Here is a 16,927-nt window from a genome sequence, read left to right as displayed (position 1 = left end):
AACAGACCCCACATTTAGAAAGTAGTTTCAGTATCCCTAGCCAAGCAGGAAGATCTGATCATGCTGGCTGCTCGTGGACGCTCCTTGGTGATAGAGGCTTTCCTTGTAGATGTCTGTTTCCTGGAGGATCCCCAGACCCTTTTAGTACCTCAGGGTACATGAACATGGAGGGTCTCAGGTAACAGTGCTTATTCACTGTTACCAAGGTCTTGAAACCCATGAGCATCAAACATGGATCATCAAACCATTTTAGCTCTTCTGTTTCCTCTTTCTCCAGTGTAACCTGATGACCCCCATAGATCTGAGGCCTGTCAGTATCGTTAGGCAGAAGCAAACTGCCTGTATTTGTATTAAATGTCCAGGTCTCGGTTTTCACTGGTTCATTTTTTTCCCAGTAGAGCTTTATTGGAGGCTTGAGAGCCTTCTGGACTAGATTATAAATGCCCACAGAGATCACTATATCTCTGTTAAGCTTCAGCATTTTTTTTTTTTTTTGAGACTTGCTCTGTTGCCAGGCTGGAGTGCAGTGTGTGCAGTCTTGGCTCACTGCAACCTCTGCCTCCTGAGTTCAAGTGATTCTCCTGCCTCAGCCTCCCGACTATCTGGGACTACAGGCACATACCACTATGCCCAGCTAATTTTTGTATTTTTAGTAGAAGAAGGGTTTCACCATGTTGGCCAGGATGGTCTTGAACTCCTGACCTTGTGATCCTCCTGCCTTGGCCTCCCAAAGTGCTGGGATTACAGGTGTGAGCCATTAATCCAATATGACTGGTGTCCTTGAGAAGAGAAGAAACACAAGGACAGGACACACAGGAGGAAGGCGGCCATGTGAAGATGGGGCAGGATTGGAGTGACGCTGCCACATGCCGAGGAGTGCCAGGGACTTGCAGCAGCTCCCGAGAGCCAGGAGAGCTGAGGCAGGACCTCCCCTCCCCACTTTTGCCTTCAGAGAAAGTGTGGCCTTGCTGATGCCTTGCCTCCAGCCCTCTAGCCTCCAGAACTGTCAGAGAATAAATCTCTTGTTTTAAGCCAATCCATTTATGGAACATTGTTATAGCAGCTCTAGACTCTAATACATGCCCAAAGGTGCGAAGTCCCCCACAGCTGCCCAGGTACCCAAGAAAGTACTCAGGCAGAGAAGCAGAGATGCAGGCACTTGAGGTAGGATGCTTCAGTGAGCTCAGATGAGGACCAAGAGGACACAGCGTGGGACATCAGCAGCGTCTCCCAGCATAAATACTCTCATTAGAGGCAGTACATTGTGGCTAAGTTTATGCACTTGGAAGTCAGGCTCGAATCTGTTCCATTACTTACAAGTTGCAAGACCTTGGGCAAGTTACATGACCTCTATGAGACTCATTTATCCTTATTTGTAAAATGGGTATGACATGATACTTCACAGAAATGTGAGTATAAATTAGTTCACGTCTATAAATTACCTGGCATGGTGCCAGGCACATGGCATCATTCAATAAACATAACCTATTATTATTAGATATTAATAACTAATTATATTATTATTAAATCTTAAGTGCAGCCTTTGGAGTCAAATAGATTTAAATTGGAATTTCAGCTTTTGTAGATGAAAAACCTTGAGCAAGTTACTTGAGTTTTGATTTGTCCATGAAGATTGTAACAACATATGAGAAGCTAGCCAGGTGCAGTGGATCATGTCTGTAATCCCAACACTTTGGGAGGTCGAGGCAGGTGGATTGCTTGAGACCAGAGTTAAAGACCAGCCTGGGCAACATAGCAAAATCACATCTCTATTAAAAGGAAAAAATAGGGCCAGGCACCATGGCTCATGCCTGTAATCCCAGCGCTTTGGGAGGCCAAGGTGGGTGGATCATGAGTTCAGGAGTTCGAGACAAGCCTGGCCAATATGGTGAAACCCCATCTCTACTAAAAATACAAACAATTAGCCGAGTGTGGTGGCCTGCAGCTGTGGTCCCAGCTCTTAGGAGGCTGAGGCAGGAGAATCGCTTGAGCCTAGGAAGGAGGCAGAGGTTGCAGTGAGCTGAGGTTGAGCCACTGCACTCCAGCCTGGGTGACAGAGCAAGACTCTGTCTCAAAAAAATAGATAGATAGATAGAAAAAATAAAAGTATAAAGCCCTTGCTGGCTGTAATCTTTCTCCACAGTTCTAGAAGGCGTAAAAGGATTGTCCTGGCAGTGTCTTTCGATGCTTCCCCTCAAGCAGTGCTGTGAGGTTCCACGTGACGTTTCTGAAATCCATGAACTTTCCCTGTACCCATGGTAGAGCAGATATGCCCTTCTCTTGACCTTGTTTGCCGGTGCTAATGCTTCATCCGCCATCCCCTGAAACTTTGTCCCTACCGCCTCACCACTATCACTGCCCTCATCACACTGCACCTGAATTGTGCTAATAAAGCCCAAATCCCCAAAGTGACACGTAGGGTCTGGGCTTCGGCCCTGGCTGGCTGCCTGGTGGGCATTCCTTTGAGTAAGAAAAGGTAGCTCAGACGCCTGCCGCCTCCCCATACCTTTGTGTCTGAGCTGGAAACGTGGGCTCCGCCTGTGGAAACATTGGCAGCAGCTCCATGGAAAGGGGCTGGAGACTGTGCCTCTGGACCAGATAGATCTGCCCCTCTTTGGCTTCTCCTTGGTACGCAGACAATAAAGTGGCCGAGCAGGTGTGGCCTGGCTTGACAGTGGTTGTGACACCTTGCCATTCTCATCTCATTCTCAGCTAGCAGTCAGCTGGGGGTGTGAGCAGGGTGGGGAGGGTCACACTTACAGGAACCCTCCCCACTGCTCCATACAATAATTCCCACTGTCCAATGCCACGTGCTGCAGCGAAGTTCCTGAAACTGACTAGTACAAGAGAAGATTGCAATTGTATATTGATTCAAGTTTAATTTAAAAACCAATAAATATTAGCTAGAAGGAATGAGTTCTGGTGTCCTGCAGCACTGTGGGATGAATGTGGTTAACTGTCATTTATTATATGTTTTCACAAAGCTAGAAGAGAGGAGTTTGAATGTTCACAACACAAAAGATAAATATTTGAGGTGATGCATATGTTAATTACACTGATCTGATCATTGTACACTATATATGCATAATGGAATATCATGCTGTACCCATAAATGTGTAATATTATTACTTGTCAACTAAAAAGAGCAGAAAACCTAAAGCTTGATTTGGTTATTGGAAAAAATTTTTAAATGTGTTTGGAACAACTTAGGTATGTGGATCATACCTTTTACAACTGCAAATTTTATGAAATCTAAAAACAGATCAAGTATTTCCAGTGAAAATTTAGCATCTTAATTGAGATGTGCTGTAAGTATAAAATACATGCCAAATTTTAAAGACGCAGAAGGGAAAAAAATGTAAAATATCTCATTATAATTTTTTTTTGAGATGGGGTTTTGCTCTTGCTGCCCAGGCTGGAATGCAATGGTGTGATCTCAGCTCACTGCAGCCTCCGCCTCCTGGGTTCAAGCCTGCCTCAGCCTCCTCAGTAGCTGGGACTACAGGCACCTGCCACCACACCTGGCTAATTTTTGTATTTTTAGTAGAGATGAGGTTTCACCATGTTGGCCAGGCTGGTCTCGAACTCCTGACCTCGTGATCCACCTGCCTCACGCTCCCAAAGTGCTGGGATTACAGGCATGAGCCACTGCACCCGGCCTCACTATGCTTTTTAAAACACTGCTTAGTGGGATTACAGGTGACCGCCACAATGCCCAGCTAATTTTTTTGTATTTTTAGTAGAGGTGGGTTTTCTCCATGTTGGTCAGGCTGGTCTCGAACTCCTGACCTCAGGTGATCTGCCTGTCTCAGCCTCCCAAAGTGCTGGGATTACAAGCGTGAGCCACTGAACCTGGCCTGACAAAGGAATCTTTCTTGTGTGTTTGGCAGTAGCCCCAGGAGTGTGGTTGTGTGTCTGAGTGTGAGCCAAGTATGGGGTGGTAGTGGCTGTGGGTCATGAAGGTGGAGAGGCACCTTCCCAGTGCCTGGGTGAGCGGGGAGTGGACAGGTGTTATTAAACGAGTCCTGTAGACCAATGGAGAATTGGGGAGTGAGACTGTAGTGTGGATGTGGATGTGGGCAGTTGTGGATGTGGCTTATGGGCAGTTGTGCCTGTAGCGCTGTGCCTGCAGTTATGTGTGCTTGTAGAGTATGGTGTTGTGTGGCCATTTTACATCAGAACAGTGTTCCTATTGACACCAAAGCACTGCAAGAAATTGCAGTGCGATCACTATCACCTGGTCATCTCCCTTCCCTTTCCTTCCCTTCTTCCTTCCTCACTTCCCCTCCTCCTGTCCTTCTCCTGTCCCATCTTTTCCTCTCTGTATTCCATTTCAAGCTTACAGAACTCTGCTGTGAGCCAGGCACTATACTGAGATTGTCTTTTCTCCCCATCAACACACCCTTCAAAGTGCCAGTGTGACTGACCTCCATTTTAGGGCTGCCATTATGTTGGGATCGGGTCTCACTCAGTAATTGGTGGAGGCTGATACTTTATTCCCTCGATGAGTCCTGGTTGATGTAAACTTGCTGCAGCCCCTCCTCTCCAGGAAGAAGGGGAGTATGGGAATGAGCTGGGGGAATCTGTGACTACGTGGCTTGTTTTAGTGGGGACAGGGGTACCTGATGAGGCAGGTGATTCGAGTCTGATGGCTTGTGTCCCTCCTGTGTCCTTTCCTGGAAGGTCCATCATAGACTCTGGAGTATGCGACACCTCAGTCGTCGTCAGCACAGCGTGTGGCCTGAGCTGGCTCTGAGATGCGGGGGCTTACATTGGTGATCACCGCAGCCTTTCCCCCTGGCAGAGTCCTGAGCTGCCTGGCCACCTGCAACTCTCTCAGGTTCTCAGGACTCACCTCCAGCGCCTAGCTCCTGGAGGGTATCACAGGACTTGTCAGTGGTGCCTGGTCCTCCATGACGGCCAGCGGCCATGGGATCGCTTCTCTTCTCTCAGGCTGCTGGCGGCTGAGTGGCCCATTGTCACTCTGGTCCTGGCTCTGTGGGAAGGGGTTCCGGGTGCACATGTGTCTCAGAACCTAGTGACTGCCACGTGGCACGCTGAGCCCCAGTTTGTCTATCTTTCCAGGCCTGTGCTCAGCCAGGCTCATTGTCCAAACCTGGGACCTCACTGGCACAGCTGCTGTGGGCTATCTTCAAGAAAGACCCTTTAGAAACCTGACTCCTGTTTACTTTGCCTTTTTGCTCAATCCCACTTTCATATAGCAAATTGGGGAGAGATAAGGGAATGTCATGGACTTGAAATGTCCAGAGACACAGGTGCCTTGGAGGGCCTTGGAGAGCTGCACTGCCACTTAGCCCCATCACTAACTCTTTTTTGTGCAGTTTCTGAACTTCTCCAGGCCTCAGGCTTTCAAATCTGTCAAATGAGAACATCTAATCAATCAGTGGGTAGTGGTGTTATTTAGGTGAAATGAACTAGACCATCGATGAGAATATAGTTTGCAAAAGAACAAAAGGAAGGAAAAAAGCAAATGGTTACTTGGCACTTATGGTGTACTTCATAGACTACATCTCAGTTTATGCTTTGGCTCTGGAGACTAAGACTCCCTGACCCCACCAACCTTCCTTTTTTTTTGTATTTCTTTAGTAGAGATGGGGTTTCACCATGTTGGACAGGCTGGTCTCCAACTCCTGATCTCAAGTGATCTGCCTGCCTTAGCCTTCCAAAGTACTGGGATTACAGGCATGAGCCACTCCTCCTGGCCACCACCAACCTCTTTTGCTCAAACTCTGTGTCTTTTCTCTTCTCAGGGCTTGACCTCAGTGATTCCCAAGTGATGTCTTAACCATGGAAAAAACATGGAGCTAAACCGTCAGTAGTGTGTAGACGACAACTAGACTCAGAGTCCTGGGCTTCAGTTAGAGCCATGCCACTCCTGTGTGATTTGGACAAGCCTGTGTGATTTGGATAAGGCATCCAAACCCTCAGGGATTGCTGATCACAAGCATGTCCCTGACCCTGCAAGCCCTCAGACATAAAACCAGCTGCCTTAACATGACATTCATCATTTCTATATTCTGGCTTCATTTGCCCTTTTTCCACCTTAAATTCCCCCTTCCACCTGCCTTGGACTCCCTTGGTGCTCCTACAGCCCTGCACTTCCCCTGCACATACATAGGCTCTCGCTGCCCTCCCTCCATGAATGCAGGACACCCAGGGTGCCTGTAGCAGTGCCTTCTGCACAGTAGGCAGTCTGTGAATGGTAGCATTTGTCATTTCTGCCCAGACTGCCCACTGTTGGTTTTCAATGCCTACCTCATCCACTCAACATTAGCATGAAGTACTCTGGATTCTTTTTTTTTTTTTTTTTTGAGGTGGAGCCTTGCTCCTATTGTGTAGGCTGGAGTTCATTGTCACAGTCTTGGTTCACTGCAACCTCCACCTCCTGGGTTCAAGCAATTCTCCTTCCTCAGCCTCCTGAGTAGTTGCAATTACAGGCATGCACCATCACACCTGGCTAATTTTTTGTATTTTTAGTAAAGATGGGGTTTCACCATATTAGCCAGGCTGGTCTCGAGCTCCTGACCTCAGGTGAACCACCCACCTTGGCCTCCCAAAGTGCTAGGATTACAGGCATGAGCCACCTCACCTGGTCTGAACCTCTTCTCAAACTCCTAACCTCAAGTGATCCACCCACCTTTGGCCTCCCAAAGTGTTGGATTACAGATTAACAATCAGATTAATCTAGACTGTGGAACACTGTACGAGAAAATTGGTCCAGGTCCTTCAAAGACATCAACGGCAGGGCAGACCATAAAGGAAAAGTGTGGGGAAGACTGCTCTAGATTTACGGAGAAACTCTAGACTGTCGTAGACTAGATTGACAGTAAAATGCAACATGTGATACTTGAGTGGTTCTAAGATTTTTAAAAATAGATATAAAGAATATTACTGGAACAATTAGGAAAATTTGACTATGGTCTGCGTGGTCCATGGTCTACTAGGACTGCCATAATAAAATCCCTGAGACCAGGTAGCTTAAACAGCAGAAACGTATTTTCTCATATTTCTGGAGGCTAGAAGTCCAAGATCAAAGTGTCAGCAGTTTGGTTTCTTCTGAGGCCTCTCTTTTCTCACCTTCTTACTGTGTCTTCACATGATCTTCCCTCAGTGCCTGCACATGTCAGTATTCTAATTTCCTCTCTCTTTTTTTTTTTTTTTTTTTGAGTTGGAGTTTCACTCTATTGCCCTGGCTGGAGTGCAGTGGTGTGATCTTAGATTTTGGCTCACTGCAACCTCCACCTCCCAGGTTCAAGTGATTCTCCACCATGTGCCACCATGCCCAGCTAATTTTTGTATTTTTAGTAGAGATGAGGCTTCAACATGTTGGCCAGGCTGGTCTCAAACTCCTAACCTCAAGTGATCCACCCACCTTGGCCTTCTAAAATATTGGGTTACAGGTATGAGCCAATGCCCTGGCCTAACTGCCTCTTCTTAAAAGACTAGTCATTTTGGATTAGGGCCCACCAGTGTGACCTCATTGAACCTTAATTACGTCTTCAAAGAGCCCTATCTTTAAGTGCAGTCACAATCTGAGATACTGGGGTTGGAACTTCAACATATAAATGTTAGTTGAGCCCATAACAGTCTGTATATCAGTGCAATTAACATGCTTATCTGAAATTTATTGGACAAGACATTATGGTTCTATAGAGGGTCCTTGTTCTTAGCATATGTATGCTGAAATATTTATGGGCAAAGAGTCATCATGTCTGCAATTTTCTCTCAAATGCAGAAAAAAAATTGAGAGAGAACCAATGTGACAAAATATTAACAAATGGTAAATCTAGATAATGGGTATAAAATATTCATTGTAATATTCTTGCAACTTTTCTATAGATTTGAAATTTTCAAAATAAAAAGTTGGAAGGAAGGAATTTGATCTCATCCTCAAAGCCCCTGACTGCCAAAAATATGCCATGTCCCCCTATTATGTGCTCAGAGTGGCTGTTCTTTTCTGCCTTAGCACTCATCTCTGTTTATCTTATATTGGGATTTTGTTTGACCACTGTCTGTCTGTCTAAGCTACAAAAAGACAGATACCGGCCTGCTTGGCTCATGTCTGCACCCCAGCAGCTGGCACAAGGCCTGGCACTCAATGATATTGAATTGAATGAATGAACATTTGTCATGGTTTGAATATTTGTCTCCTCCAAAACTCAGGTTGAAATTTAATCTGCACACCTTCAGCCATCTGATCTTTGACAAAATCGACAAAAATAATCAATGGGAAAAGAGTTCCCTATTCAATAAACGATGCTGGGATAACTGGCTAACTACATACAGAAGAATGAAACTGAACCCTATCTTTCACCATATACAAAACTTAAGATGGATTAAATATTTATGTGTAAGACCTCAAACTATTTAGAATCCTAGAAGAAAACCTAGGAAACATCATTCTGGACATTGGCCTTAAGAAAGAATTTATGAAAACAAAAAACAAATGAAACAAAACAAAAAGAAAAGATTAAAAAAAAGAACTTATGACTAAGTCCTCAAAAGCAACTGCAACAAAACAAAAGTTGACATACGGGACCTAATTAAACTAAAGAGCTTCTGCACAGTAAAAGAAACTATCAACAAAGTGAACAGACAACCTAGAGAATGGGAGACAATTTTGCAAACTACACATTTGACAAAGATCTAAGATCCAGAATCCCTAAGGAACTTAAACAATTCAACAAGCAAAACATGAATCACCTCGTTAAAAGGTAGGCAAGGCCGAGCACAGTGGCTCATGCTTGTAATCCCAACACTTTGGAGGGCTGAGGTGGGAGATTGCTTGAGGCCAGGAGTTTAAGACCAGCCTTGGCAACATAGCAAGACTGTTTCTTCAAAAATATAAAGAATTAACTGGGTATGGTGGTGCACACCTGTAATCCCAGCTACTCAGGAGGCTGAGATGGGAGGATCCCTTGAACCCAAGAGTTTCAGGCTACAGTGAGCTATACTTGCACCACTGAATTCCAGTGACACAGCAAGATCCCATCTATAGGGAAAAAAAGTGGGCAAAAGGCATGAACAAACAATTCTCAAAAGAAGATATACAAGTAGCCAAATAATCATGAAAAAAATGCTTAACATCACTAGTTATCAGAAAAGTGTGAATCAAAACCATCTGACTGGTTACTGTCTGACAGATACCATCTCATACCAGTCAAGATGGCTATCACTGAAAAGTAAACACACACACACACACACACACACAAACATGCTGGCCAGGCTGCACAGAAAAGAGAATGTTTATGTACTGTTGGTGGGAATGTAAATTCATTCAGCCACTGTGGAAAACAGTTGGGAGATTTCTCCAAGAACTTAGAACTACCACTTGAACAAGCAATCTCATTACAGGGTATCTATCCAAAAACAAATAAATTATTCTATCAAAAGGACATGCATTTGTACATTCATTGTAGCACTATTCACTATAGCAGAGACATGGAATCCACTTAGGTGTCTATCAAGAGTGGATTGGATAAAGAAAATTTGGTACACATACACCATAGAATATGATACAGCCATAATAAAGAAGAAAATCATGTCCTTTGCAGCAACATGGATGCAGCTGGAGGCCATTATCCTAAGTGAAATAATGCAGGAACAGAAAATCAAGTGCTGTGTGTTCTCACTTATAGGTGGGAGCCAAACACTGGGCACTCGGGGACACAAAGATGAGAAAACTAGACACTGGTAACTTCTAAAGTGGGGAGGGACAGAGGGTGCAAAGATTGAAAAACTACCTATTGTGTATTGTGCTGATGCTGAGTGATGGGATCGATCATAGCCCAAACCTCAGCATCATGAGATATACCCATGTAACAACCTGCAGGTGTATCCCTGACTCTAAAGTAGAAGTTAAACTTAAAATACATATACACACCCAGGTGCAGTGGCTCATGCCTGTAATCCCAGCACTTTGGGAGGCAGAGTTGGGCAGATCACGAGGTGAAGAGATCGAAACCATCCTGGCCAACACGGTGAACCCTGTCTCTGCTAAAAATACAAAAATTAGCCAGGTGTGGTGGCACACACCCGTAGTACCAGCTACTCTGGAGGCTGAGGCAGGAGAATCGCTTGAACTCAGGAGGCAGAGGTTGCAGTGAGCAGAGATCATGCCACTGCAGTCCAACCTGGGTGACAGAGTGAGACACCGTCTCAAAAAATAACCCCCAATAATAAAAAAACATGTGCGTGCATGCGCACACACACACACACACAGAGAGAGAGAGAGAGAGAGAGAGAGAGAGAGAGGAGAGAGAGAGAAAGAAACATAGAGACAGAGAGAGAAATTTAATCTCCAATGTGGCAATATTGAGAGATGAGTCCTGTAAGAGGTGATTGGGTCATGAAGGTTCCTGTCACGACCCCTTAGTGGGTTAATGGCTTCATAGGGTACCCTGGGAACGGGACCGACATAGCTTTATCAGAAACACAGGAGGGCCCCGAGCAGGGACCAGCCTGCCCAGCCGCCTGGCCATGCGGTGCCCGCGCAGTCTCAGGACTCAGCAGGGTCCCCACCAGCGGGAAGGCCCTCGCCCATGCAGCCCCTCCACCCTGGACTTCTCAGCCCCCATAACTATTAGGAATCAATTTCTTTTCCTTACAAATTACCTGGTTTCACGTATTCGGTTATAAGCAACAGAAAAGGGACTAAGACAAACATAGATGGGGCCAATCAAGGACGGACCAGAAACCTCCAGGGTTGGCGGGGAGGAGTCTAGATCGCAGACGGTCTCTTGGAAGTTTCTGAATGTCAGACGTGTGGCCCTCCGGCCTTTGCCTCTTTGCCCCTTTATTTCTCCTCCTTCTCCTCAGTCCTTTCCTCTCTCTGCCGCCTCCGCTCCCTCCTTTCTTCCCCACCCCCTACACCCCTCCCCCGCCCCACCCCGTTGCCATTGAATTCCTGGGTTCTGAGCCATCAACGAGGTCTTGGGCTCCGGGGCCAGGCTGGGGCTCCCTGGAATTCCAGATCCTCGGAAGGAACCGAAGGCGGCGCAACTCTTTGAGGGGTGCGGCAGGGGACGCGGAGCAAGGGCAGGCACCGCCTGGGTACACCTCACAGCCTGTCCCATGCTTTCATTTTCTGGGATGAGGTCTCTTCTTCCAAGGGCTTCTAATTCCTCTCCCGCAAAACAGAAGGCTTCTCCTCCCCATGTACTTGAGCATCCGCTCCAAGTGCAGCCCGCATTCCTCTCGCCCGCCCAGATGGCTAGTCAAGGACTGGCCATTGAATTCCTGGGTCGAATCCCACTGCGTCATTCCACGAATGGGGAAACTAAGGCCCCGGGATCACTGGGGGCCCCCACCCAGGGAGGCGAACAACCGGGGGCTCAGAGCTGCCCCTACCCTCAACAGCCATGGCCTCAGGCAAGCAGGGGCTGCTCTCCCGGGCCTTAGTTTCCCCATTCATGGAATGAAGCATTGGGATTCGATCTGGTGCCCAGGTTGGAAGTGGCGGTGATGGAGAGACGTGCCACCCTCTGAAAGGAAGCTAAATTTGTGTGTGTGGTGGGGAGGGTACTTTTGATTAGAGATCACCCATAGCTATTAAGGATTTTTAAAGGGGTCTCTAACGACACTCCCTCCCTCTTCCCCGGCCCTAGCACTGTCATGACCCTGGAAGTCTCTGTTGTTCCAGCTTTGAAGGTAGGCCCTTTCCCACCTAGAGGTCAGAGCTGCCACCCACCCTCTGGCAGGCTGTGCCCTGCACAAAGGCACCCAGCCCAGGGCAAGATCATCCTCACCAGCCAAACCAGGAGCCCTGGCATAGACCTGTATTTGCCTGGAGAAAAGAAAGTCCTTTCAAAAAGTGCACAAAGGCTCTGCCTGGGCTGGCACTTGCCTTAGGAGTCACCATTAAATTGCTGCTTATGGCTGGATGGCCTGATCCTTCCAAGACAGCTAGACTTGTCTTGAGCCAGACTGAAGGTGGTTACGCTATCACCTCAGGGGAAGAACTGCAGAAATACTCTAGGACTCCTCTTTATAGCTCAAATCTATTCACTCCTCTCCAGCCGCCTTCCTTCTGGCTTGGACTATAGCCTCTTGGATATCTTAGATATCTCCTTACTTCACCCCTTTCGGCCTCCCACAACAGCCAGGGAGTCTTTTTAACACGCAAATCAGCCCATATCAAACTCCCCCCCAAGCCCGACCAGCCCATCTAATAAGCTCCCCACCAAACTGCTTGCCATCAGTTCTATCTCCAAGATTTGTAGTCGTTTATGTACCTACTCCCTGGTTTCTTGTCTATCCCCCCGCTAAGCGAAATACCACATGAGAACAGAGCTTTATGGGTTCTGGTTCAAGGCTTAACTCCTGTGACCAGCAGGGATGTGGGAGGTACCGGGTCAACTTTCATGACCAGATGAAACAGCCAGTAGATAATTGTCTTGTGCCCTTTTCCTGTCCTATCAGTTTTGGAGCTGAACAAACTGAAGCCCAGGGTAAAGTGTGAGCTGTGTGGAATGACTGAGGTCAACCTGTCGGTGGTGGAGCCAGGACTGGAGCCTGCCCACTGACTCTCAGTCCCCAGCTGCCCTGCCAGTAAAATGACCAGCTCACAAGAATGTCTGATGCTCTCGAGGTGCCCTGAGCTATGGGTGACTGTCAGATGTTCCCATTCCTCCAAGAAAACACAATCTGATGCTACATCTCAAGCCTCTGACTTTCCTCTGAACTTGAATCTTTTAGAGAAAAGAGCTAGGGGAACATACATAACGACTGGGCATCACGATCTAACTTCTTGCCAGTGCCACACTGAACTCAGGCCCAATCTACTTACTCTAACAGAAGATCCTAAAGAAACTAAAAACTTCTCAAAGGAACTTTCAATCAAAATAATATTTGAGGCTGGGCACAGTGGCTCATGCCTATAATCCCAGCACTTTGAGAGGCTGAGGTGGGCAGATCATCAGAGGTGAGGAGTTCAAGACCAGCCTGACCAATGTGATGAAACCCCATCTCTACTAAAAGTATAAAAATTAGCTGGGCGTGGTGGCAGACACCTGTAATCCCAGCTACTCAGGAGGCAGAGGTTGCAGTGAGCAGAGATGGCACTGCTGCATTCCAACCTGGGCAACAACAGTGAGACGCTGTCTCAAAAAAAAAAAAAAAAAAAATTGAACACAATTTTAAAAGTCAAATATTGCTAATAAGCTTACAGTTAAAAAAAAAAAAAGGCAACACACAGTTAGTCTTTAATGCTGAGCCGTGATAGTGTACTATCATGACATTTATTTTCTTTTATAACTTTTTTAGTTTCCTTTGGCTAAGTATTGCTCTTTTTTTTCTTTGCTAAGATTTCTTTGAACTTTTGGCTAAATCTTCCCATGTCCTCTGATAGACCAAAAGTGCTTCTAAGCACACTTTATCCCATTAGTAAATCTGGTTACCAGTCCTCAGTGCCATATTTTCCCAGAGATGGTGCTTCTGGAACCTTGCTTCCTCTCACTCTCCTCAGACCTGTGGTTCTCTGGGCCTCCTGGTCATGGTTAAGGAAACCGGGAAAGCTCAGAAGCTAGTGGCAGCCACAGCTCCACTCTACCTTGAGTCTCTGGCTGCACACCTGTGCTCAGTCGCTTCGCTTATGTGTTTACTGAAGAATAATGCCAACATTTCACTGTCTGTGAAAAAGCAAGTATACAGTAGAGAGAGGAGCTGCGATATAATCATACTTTGCCTGGGCCCTACCATGCTTCAATTTGACACTGTAATTGAATGGAATAGCGTACACAGAATATTGTGAGATTTTAACCAGGTTATTGTTGAAGTAAATTTTAGGGTTCCCTGAATTTACTTAGGTCATCAAGTTTTATGGTAACTCAAAAAGAATAAATTAATTAGGAGAAAACAGAATCCTCCAAGCATCACCCAAATCTTGTTATTCCATTCCGAGTCAGCCTTATAAGTGGTCGGGGTCATGATCTGAAGTGAGTTCTGAAGAGCTGCTGCCCCTGAATGTCACCTGTACTGGTATTTGGAAAAGACCACCCAGATTTCCATCATTACTGCTCCAACATCAATTGCCTTTAGATCTGTTGTTGAAACTTACCTTTCTTTTGGAGGAATCACATTTTAAACTACATCTAGGTTTTTACTTTAAGGGGAATGTGTATTAACCACTTTCTAGAGAGCAGATGGAGTGGAGGACTCTTCCAGTGGATGGAGCTCTCTCATGAAACTACAGCCCACCATGGTGTGCAGAATGGATGGTGGGCCCTCCATTAGTGGGCTGGTCAGTGGCAGAGCAGTACCAAGGGGGTGGAGGAATTGTCACACCTGTATAATCAGCAAGCCCTCAGCACCTCTTTATCCTCACCCCTCACCTGGATTTTAACTCTCAAGTCAGATGTGGTGCTTTCTGTCTTCCTTTGTGTCATGACAGCATAAAACAGACATCAGAAAGGATGACCTCAGCTCTCCTTCTTCCTTGCCTTTGGTGTGACCCATGAAAGTGAAGATCTTAGTTTAAGCTGACTTGCACCCAGGAGAATCGGGAGAAAGTCTTATCTTGTTGACATAAAGACACCAGCACCACCCTATGTTACCTTGATCACACAGAATCTGTCCTGATGCCCACAGTGGCTGCTGAGGTCTGTCTGGCTAGGAATAGAGGCTTGGCCAATTTCTGGAATTATGGAACATTAGAGTTTGCTGGGGGTCTCCCAGCTGTCTAACTAGACCAGACAGGAGAGCAAATCCTCCAATTCAAACTCACCCACTCTGTAAAGAGGAGAATTCAGGGAAGGGTTACCCAAGACTGATGCAGTTTGGGCTTTGCAGGGCACTACATGGCCCCTGTTTTATGCAAATGCCAAGTTTTCCATCTGGTTATCTGTCTCTCTCCTGTGGCTTTCTCTCTCTCTCTCTCTCTCTCACTCTCAATTCCTTCCTCATCTCCCTTTGTTTCTCCCTCTGGTGTTCTCCATACACAACTTTCTTTTCATAAATCAAGGAAGCATTAAAACAATGAGACAAACCTAGGTCCTTAACATTCTGAAGTTTACTTGACATTAGCTCTGGGGATATGTGTGCACTCATTTTCTGAGAGTTTTGGTGCAGGATTTTTCTTGACCCCTTTGATGGACTCACAACAGGGGTGCTCTGTTACTTAGCCCGCTGAGCTCAACCCTTTGCAGGAGGGAGTACCTGAGTGAGCAAGTGTGGGATCCAGCCACTGCTCTGGGCGCCGGCTGCTCCAGGCACCAACACAAGCAACCTTCCTGCAGGGCCCACAGCCAGACCAGGTGTGAGTGAACAAGTGCAGCATCCAGCTGGCCATTCCAGACACTGGCAGCAGCAAGCTTCATGTAGGGCTTATGGTGATGCCCAGGTGGGGGTGCCTGTGACCCTGAAGCCCCAGAGGGAGTGTTCCTGTGCTCTCTTAGCTCCATCATCCCTGTCTGTGGTTGGCTGTGTGTTAGCAGTTCAGTTGGCTCCTTGCCTGGTCACATGGGGCAACTGCCCTCTGCTGGTGAGGGCAAAGGGCTGATGTAACATATTTTCTGGGTACCCACACTTGGTGGGTCCCAGTCTCTTGTCTGGTGTCCAAGATGAATGAGGTCATATGGATGAATTGAAGGATGGTGAAGGTGGAGAATGTTATTGAGCAGAGAGGGGAGCTGGAAAGGGGACAGGAAGGACAGGTAGCCTTCCCTGAAGTCACGTTGTCTCTTCCCTGAAGTCAAGCCATCTCTCCTTGCTGCCAATTGAGTCTGGGGTCTTTATAGGTACAGGATGGTGGGGAGCGGGGAGAGTCATAGGTAGTTTTGGAAAAGGCAATATTCGATTGGTAAAAAGGCATTATTCAGAAAGAACCAATCAGGAGAGAGCAGGCAAACAGGAATAGAAGTTTGGGTGGCAGATTTCAGGCTCTTCGGCTTGAAGGTGGGGTTTCACCAGGACCTGCCTCTGTCTGCCTAGAATTTCTCTGCCTCCTGCCTCTAAGTTTCATGTCATATGGAAGCGAAAGGGTCCTGGTCTGTTTTTCCAGCAAGATGTGAGTTCTGCTCCCCATCAATAATGAAAATCATGTGTTTGCCCTGAATTAGCAACATAGATTTTTGCCCTCTAGGTTCTATCAGTGGCTATGACTTTGACTTATAAAAAGCTTAGTGGAACATAACTGTAGGTCAATCTGATAATATAACCACACAGAGGAAAACAAATGAACTTTTGAACAAAGTACTCTTAACTGCACAAACTTGGTGGGATATAGTCCAAAGATTACAAAACTGCAAAAATCTTTACCTTAGGCAGTTTGTGGTCAGTGGTGATTGTGGTGAAGTAATTATTTTATTTTATTTTTATTTTTTTGAGACAGAGTCTCGTACTTTTGCCAGGTGCCAAGCTGGAGTGCAGTGGCACGATCTCGGCTCACTGCAACCTCCACCTCCCGGCTTCAAGCAATTCTTCTGCCTCAGCCTCCTGAGTAGCTGGGACTACAGGTGCATGCCATCGCACCCAGCTGATTTTTGTATTTTAGTAGAGACAGGGTTTCACTGTGTTGGCCGGGATGGTCTTGATCTCTTGACCTCATGATCTGCCCGCCTTGACCTCCCAAAGTGCTGAGATTACAGGCGTGAGCCACCGAGCCCAGCCGTGGTGAAATAATTATTAAACTATTTTTAGTATATCATAGTAGATGAATCAACAGATTTATATTTGGGGGAAAAATATTTTACTCTGGGGGAAGGGAGACATGAATATGGAATGAAGAAAAGAAAAAAAAACTTTTGTGTTGGATTGGAATCAAAAGTATCAGTACAAATGCATACTTTAAAAAATATATATTTATAATATATGTTCTATATATTATAAATAAATAATATAAATTTATACATATTACATTATATGTGTGTATGAATATATATATATAAAATTTCCCAACTCTGTTTACTCC

Source organism: Sapajus apella, unplaced genomic scaffold (assembly GCF_009761245.1).
Source record: "Sapajus apella isolate SASKATOON/1434 unplaced genomic scaffold, GSC_monkey_1.0 scaffold58, whole genome shotgun sequence".
Taxonomy (NCBI): domain Eukaryota; kingdom Metazoa; phylum Chordata; class Mammalia; order Primates; family Cebidae; genus Sapajus; species Sapajus apella.
The sequence above is the reverse complement of the archived record's forward strand: the minus strand, read 5'-3'. Positions refer to the sequence as shown.